Genomic DNA, 7,894 nt, shown 5'->3' on the forward strand with positions numbered 1-7,894 from the left:
AAATCTATAATTTATTTGTGGCCTTATTTGGGAAGTTTTGAAACTAAGTCCTTAAAACCGCCAAGCAAGGGCTAATTATATTAGGCCTATTTGAGCCTGGTGGAGACAAAGAGAGACTAGGAAAGCTTGGAGATGGGTGTGAAGGTTCTCAAACCTCTAAAAGACTTCAAATACACTAAGTAAATGCATTTTGCACCCATTGAATGAGTTGGTGTGTTGTGATCCTTGCAGAAGTTGTTGGAGCCTTAGGAGTGGTGTGAAGAGATTGAGGTGGAAACCTCAATAAGAAGAGTTGATTGAAAGAGATCAATGGCTATACCTTTGAGGCAAGACAAAGTGGATAAGACCTTGGAGGTCTAGATAGAAAACCCCAACCAAGTACCATTGGATGGGCTTGACGAGTTAGGGGGTTGAGTAAGACAAGAAACCAAGAAGGTGAATAGGATTAGCTCCAAGACTCTCTGCATCACAATCATCGCTCTGAGATTTATGATGATCACCTATCTTCCTTCTGCCTCACCAGTGTACCGGTATACCACTGCGCTCTATATTACCAGTTCAACCTTGTATTGTCGGTTTGTTGTGCTTACATCAAGTCTCTTTTCCTGTTTGCCAATGAGGTTTCAATTTGCATACAACCTCAAGACTTTTTGCCTAAGTCGCCTTTTGTGACTTCATCATCATCAGAATGACCAACCTGAAGATCTGACCTCAACAATGATCTTCTTGAGTGACAGACCAGTTAGCTTAGTTTGTCTTCCCTCGAGCTGATTGAACCTTGGTCATCAGTCTCTTATGTTGTTTCCATGTGTTTACAAGTCATCACTTTTACTACTACACTCCATCGGTCAGTGTTAGACATCAATGACAAATATCAACGCATATACTGGTTCTCTGGATTAACCAGTTTTGTCAATGCCAACAATCTCCCCCTTTGGCATTGATGACAAGACTTCAAAATTTGTCTTATTAGTTGCATGTACTTTCTTCATTTCTTTCTTTATTTATGTATCGGTCATTACCTCTACTCTGAGTAATGAATATCTCCCCCTAACACTGGTAATACTCTATTTCAGCAACTTCAGCTCAATCACTACTTACCAATGGTCAAACAATAATCATATCTCCCCCTTTGACAACAATGCCAAATATATATTTCAGTACACTAATCAAGACTGCTCCCCCTAACTGGAGTAGTCTACACTTATCAATCTAGTCTTAGATATTTTTCATAAAGAAATCATACCAGATTGATATAGAGACCTTTTTACCTACTTTACTGTAGGTAGGGGCATCACCCCTAGCTTACCTCTGAGGTATTCAAAGGTATCCTTCTGTAGTGGCTTGGTGAAGATATCAACCACCTGCTCTTTTGTTGGTATATACTCCAACCTCACTTCCTTTTCTTGAACCTATTCCCTGAGATAGTGATATTTGATAGCTATATGCTTTGTCTTGGAATGCATCACTGGATTCTTGGATATGTCAATGGCACTGGTATTGTCACAATGAATCACTACCGGTCCAGTCACCTTTTCTTGGATACCTTCCAATAATTGCTTGATCTATACTATCTGTATGCAGTTGATTGCAACAACCACATACTCTGCCTCAGTTGTGGATTGAGAGATGCAGTTTTGTTTCTTGCTTGTCCATGACACAGTCCTATCTCCAAGAAAAAATGCACCTCCACTAGTGCTTTTTCTGTCATTAATGTTCCCTGCCCAATCTGACTCAGTGAAGGCACTTAAGCTGAAGTCTCCCTTATGTGGATACCAAAGACCATACTCATCAGACCCCATTTTAGGTATCTAAATATTCTCTTGACTGCCACCATATGAGTCTCTTTCGGATTTGTAGAAAATCTGGCAACCAAGTCAACAACTTGTGTTATGTCTAGTCTACTGTGTACTGCATACTGCAACTTACCGATCATGGATCAGTACAATGTCTCATTCACTTCATGAGCCTCATCATTTTTGGAGAGCTTGCAACCTGTAACCATTGGAGTTCCAACAGGTTTGCAATCTTCCATTCCAAAAGTCTTCAAAATTTCCCTTATGTACTTAGTTTGGGTTGATGAATATGCCATTCTTTAGCTGTGAGACTTGCAGGCCGATGAATTTTTTTTCTCACCAATCATGGACATCTCAAATTATTCCTTCATTTGTTTTGCAAAGCCTCTTCTCATCTCATCATCTCCTCCAAATATGATGTCATCTACAAAGATTTTAGCAATTATATGTTTTCTTTCTTCTCTGGTCTTCAGATACAGGTTACTGTTATCATTGGTTCTCTTGAACCCTATTCTTAATAGATATGAGTGCAGCCTCTCATACCAAGCTCTTGGTGCTTGTTTTAGCCCATATAGAGCCTTCTACAACCTGCATACCATATTTCTTCCATCTTCAGATGCAAACCCTTCCGGTTGCTCTATGTATACTTCTTCCTCTAAACCACCGTTCAAGAATGCCGATTTGACATTCATTTGGTAAACTTTGAAATTTTTGTAAGCAGCATAGGCCAACAAAATTCTGACCCCTTCTAGCCTGGCCATCGGTGCAAAGGTTTCTCCATAGTCCAAACCTTCTTCTTGAGCATAGCCTTTGCAGACTAATCTTGCTTTGTTTCTTACCACTTGACCGGTTTCATCCATTTTGTTTCTAAACACCCATTTGGTACCTATTACATTTTTGTTTTCCGGTCTGGGCACTAGAGTCCAAGTTTCGTTTTTCTCAATCTGCTCCAGTTCCTCCTCCATGGCTTTGATCCAGTCATAATCTTTTAGAGCCTCCTTTGTTGTTTCGGGCTCAATTATGGAGAGCAGACAGGCATTCTCTCTTGCTCTTCTTCTAGTTAGTACTCCTGCATCTTTGTCACCAATGATATTTTCAGCGGAGTGATTGTTTTTGACATACTTTGCTAGTGTTGGTTCATTTCTTGGAGCTTCTTCTACTGGTTTTGCAGGTTCTACTTCACAAGCTTCTTCATTTTCCACTACAACATGATTCTCTTTAGCAGGTTCGACTGGTGCAGTGTACTCGAATCCTTTATAATCCTCTGGTTCACTCTTGCTATCCTATTCATTTTTCTTAGAGAACTCATCTACTATGACATTACCACTTTCTACAATCTTACCGGTCCTTTTGTTCAAACACCGGTATGCTTTACTATTTGTGGAGTAACCTAAGAAGGTTCCTTCATCACTCTTGGGATCAAATTTTTTAGAGTACTCATCCCTCTTGATATAGCACCTGCTTCCAAATACTTTGAAATAACAAACATTAGGTGAGTATCCACACCATAATTCATAGGGAGTTTTATTTGTCCCTTTCTTTACCTGTATCTGATTCAAGGTGTACACAACAATGCTCACTGCTTCTCTCCAAAAGATATGTGGAATATCCTTCTGTATCGTCATAGTCCTCTCACAATCAATAAGAGTTCTATTTCTTCTTTCAGCAACCCCATTCTACTGAGGTGTTTTGGGTGCAAACATTTATCTCATAATCCCCTGTTCTTCACAGTAATTCATAAACTCTTGAGAGGTGAACTCTCCTCCTCTATCTGATCTTAGACATTTCAGATTCTTACCGATTCCTCTCTCTACTCGAGCCTTGAAGACTTTAAACATGTGAAAGGCTTCTGATTTTTCTTTCGAGAATACAACCCACATCATTCTTGAGAAGTCATCCACAAACAGCATGAAATACCGATCTCCATAAAAACTCTTGGTTCTCATAGGACCACACAGGTTTGTATGAACTAAGTCCAGCACATTTTCAGATGAAAAAGATTTGCTGCCGAAACTAGACCTAGTCAACTTTCCTAGTTGACATTCTTTACACATAACATTTTTAGGTTTCACAATATTAGGCATACCTCTGATAGACTTAGTCTTATTGAATTTTGCTATGCTATCAAAGTTAACATGCCATGGTCTTTTGTGCCACAACCAACTGTCTTCTACCTTTTCCATTAGACAACTACCTATGGTGGTGTCTAGGTGAAACAAATTGCCTCTAGATTGTTTACCAGTAGCAATCAAACTTCCTGATTTGTCATTTACTTTGCATATTCCTTCATTGAATTCTAACCGGTAACCCTTATTGTTAAGTTGTGCAACACTTAACAGACTATATTTTAGCCCTTCTACCCAATACACATCTTCACAATTTGTTTTATCATTTAGGGCTATGGATCCCTTGCCTTTTACTGCACAAGGAGCATCATTTCTGAATCTCATCGTTCCTCCATTTCAATCCTCCATGCTAAGGAATTTGTTTCTGTCACCGGTCATGTGGTGAGTTAAACCATTGTCAATTACCCAGTCTCCACACTGGTTTGAACTATAAATAAGTGCCATATCACCTTCCTTTGTGTTATCTTCCTTTACTACCACAAATGCAATTCCATCTCCATTAGATCCTTCTGATTCTTCATCAATAAATCCTTCTGCAAGATAGCACTCCTTCTTGTTCTTGTCCTTGTAGCTTCTAAAGTTATCTTTCCTATCATTGTCAGGACATCTGGATGCAATATGACCTACTTTATTACAGGATAAGCACTTCAAGGGAAGTTTACCTTTATACTTTCCTTTTCCTCTTGGCAGTCTTCTTGCCAATAGAGCTTCAATCTCATCTTGTTCCTGTTCTTCAGATAACAGGTTGTCATTTTCATGATAATGACCGGTTCTTGTAGTAGAACTACTTCTGGTTTCTTTTCTTCTCCTTGTTGGTGCATGCATCATGGAAGCTTTGAAGGCAACATCAGTCTTTGGTACACTGTTATCATAGTTGCTCAGTTCGAAGGCGGTCAACTTTCCAATCAGTGAATCAAGCGAAACATTAACTATTCCCAAGGATCTGATTTCCTGAACTGTAGAAACTCTTATGGCATATTGTGATAGCAAGGTCCTCAAGATTTTTCTAACCACATCATCTTCTTCAATCTTTCCTCCAACACTTCTAATGAAATTTACTACATCCTTTATCCTTTTACTATATTGTTCTATATTTTCTCCTTCTTGCATCCTCATCTCATCAAATTTTCCTCTCAAGTTGTCCACTTTAGCCTTTTGAACATGAGGATCTCCTCCATAAACTGTCTTTAGCTTATTCCACATTTGAAAAGTTGTTTTCAAATCTCGAACCTCAGCATACTCATTATCATAAAGAGTGCTAGCAATAAGATCCATAGCAACAGTATTGTCTTGCCTTTCTTTGATCTGATCTGGAGTCAGAACCCCTGAAGGTTCATTGTACTTTGTGATTACATGATTCTAATAATGTTCTCCTAGGGTTCTTAGATAAAGCTTCTTTCGACCACACCATAAGGTGTAATTCTCCTTAGAGAACTTAGGACCCTCCTTCCGCATCATCTTGGATCTTTCCTTAAGCTGTTAAGCTTCTTCTAAATCTAAGGACCTGATGCTTTGATACCAATTGTTAGTCCCAATCGGTGCTGAGAGGGGAGGGGTGAATCAACACTTTACCAATTTTACACTATTAAAACTTTTAACTCAAGTTTCCACTAACTTAATATTCATCAATACAAACAATTACTGCATAATAATATGCATGCATGAAAAGATACACAGTGAAACCAAGATTTATCTTGTGGAAACCCAAATGGGAGAAAACCACGGTGTGAGTAGGAACTCACAAAATTTGTACTCTTCTAGAGTACGCTCGGTAAAGAGCCATCCCTGTTAGGAGATTACAAAGACACTATTAGGTGCCACTCGATTAAGGGATTTTGATTAAGGCCTGTTAGTGCCTTTATCCTATTAAAGGTAGCCTTGTTAAAGGTCTTAGGATCATCAATTAAGATGACACCCGATTAAGGGATTTTACAATGGGACCTGTTAAAGTCCACCCGGTTAAGGGATTTTGAGTTGCAATGGTTAGAAAGCAACAAAAAGATGATCTGCTAGACTAGCTACTTATAGCTCGATCAAATCACAATGAAAATCATACTCTATTCATACCGGTTGTGTTTGCTTTGCACAACACCGATTTTCTGCTTGTACCTTTAGCTCTGTACTCTACGGGTTCTCTGACCCTTGGCTCTACACTCTGCCGATCCTCTTACCCTCGGCTCTGCACTCAGCCGATCCTCTTACCCTCGGCTCTGCACTTTGTCGCTCTACCTCATTGACTCTCTGCTCTGCTAAAATCTTTTAGCACTTCCTCACATTCTACTCTGCACTTTTTGGATTGCCTTGCACACGATTTGTACTTTGAAAATTTTATGATCAAGAATATTTTGAATGAACTCAAAATACTTTATACATTCTTTGTCGTCACCTTTAAGTGTTTCCTTAATCAATGCAATCACAAATTTCGGTAGATTTAGAATTCAAATCTTCCCGCTCTTGCTCTGTACGTCATGCAACAATTCGGCCAACTACTCAACCAATTCTGCCACCGCATCCCCCAAAAATAGTGACTTCTGGGTCGAGTTCAGTCATATAAATGCGAACTAGAAAATCCGCAAGTAATCATGGCTTAATTGCATGATGACTAAAGTTGACTTCACCAACCTTTAGTTTGGTGTAGACATAATCTCACCAACTTACCTTTTGCCACCACAACTGAATAATCGATCACTGCTCCGAGATTTATGGTGATCACCTATCTTCCTTCTGCCTCACTAGTGTACCGTTATACCACTGCGCTCTACATTACCAGTTCAACCTTTGATTGTCGGTTTGTTGTGCTTACATCAAGTCACTTTTCCTGTTTACCAATGAGGTTCCGGTTTGCATACAACCTTAAGCCTTCTTGTCTAAGTCACCTTTTGTACTTCATCATCATCAGAACGACCAACCTGAAGATTTGACCTCAACACCGATCTTCTTGAGTGACAAACTGGTTAGCTTAGTCTGTCTTCCCTTGAGCTGATTGAACCTTGGTCACCAGTCTCTTATGTTGTTTCTATGTGTTTACAAGTCATTACTTTTACTACTGCACTCCACTGATACCACTCCACCGGTTAGTGTTAGACATCAATGACAAATCTTAGCGCATATACCGGTTCTCTGGATTAACCCATTTTGTCAATGCCAACAATATGTGTGTATACATAGAACCAACTGGCATCTCTCATTAGAGAGCACAATATATATTAAAAGACATTTTATAACATAATAAGAAAAAAAAAATGAAGAAAATTACTTTGAAATGGATGAAAATTATTATAGGAGAATTAAATAAAATTTATAAATTAATATCATTATCTTAAATACATTACTTAATAATTATTTTATTTTATGTTAAAACATTTCAAAACTATTCTATTTACTTTAAAAGTTATTTTATTACATGTTAAAATAATTTTATTTGCTATATACATTGGACACATAAATTTTATTATGCCTACATTCTTAGAAATTATATTTGTGTTTTCTTCTATACTTTTTGTTTGGTTAATTATAATTATTTAAAGTTTACTTTTTCACTCAATTTGTGCTCATCAATTTTTTTAATTAATATATCCTATTTACCTTTGCATTAATCTAAAGAAAATAGTACAACATTAAAAAAAGAAAAAAGAAAAAAAAAAGAGAGTGGTACACTCAAAGTCCAACATAAGGTTGAGCCCAAGAAGCACAATTAGGCAACCACGACTATGTGAGGCAAGGAGCATCTTGATTATTAGATTTGCCTCAAATAGAGATAGTTTCATTTGTAATTAAGAAACAAAAAATCTAAAATTAACAAATCAAAATATTTATTTTCTTTAGTAAAACTTTTTCTTAAAATTGACTAATCTTTAAATTTAAAGTTAAAAAAATTATGTCCTTTCTTTCTTTTGATATATATGTTTTAGATGTTGTATATGTTGGAAACATTATGTTTATTATTATTATTATTACTAAATATTACCCACG

Source organism: Cryptomeria japonica, chromosome 2 (assembly GCF_030272615.1).
Source record: "Cryptomeria japonica chromosome 2, Sugi_1.0, whole genome shotgun sequence".
NCBI lineage: Eukaryota > Viridiplantae > Streptophyta > Pinopsida > Cupressales > Cupressaceae > Cryptomeria > Cryptomeria japonica.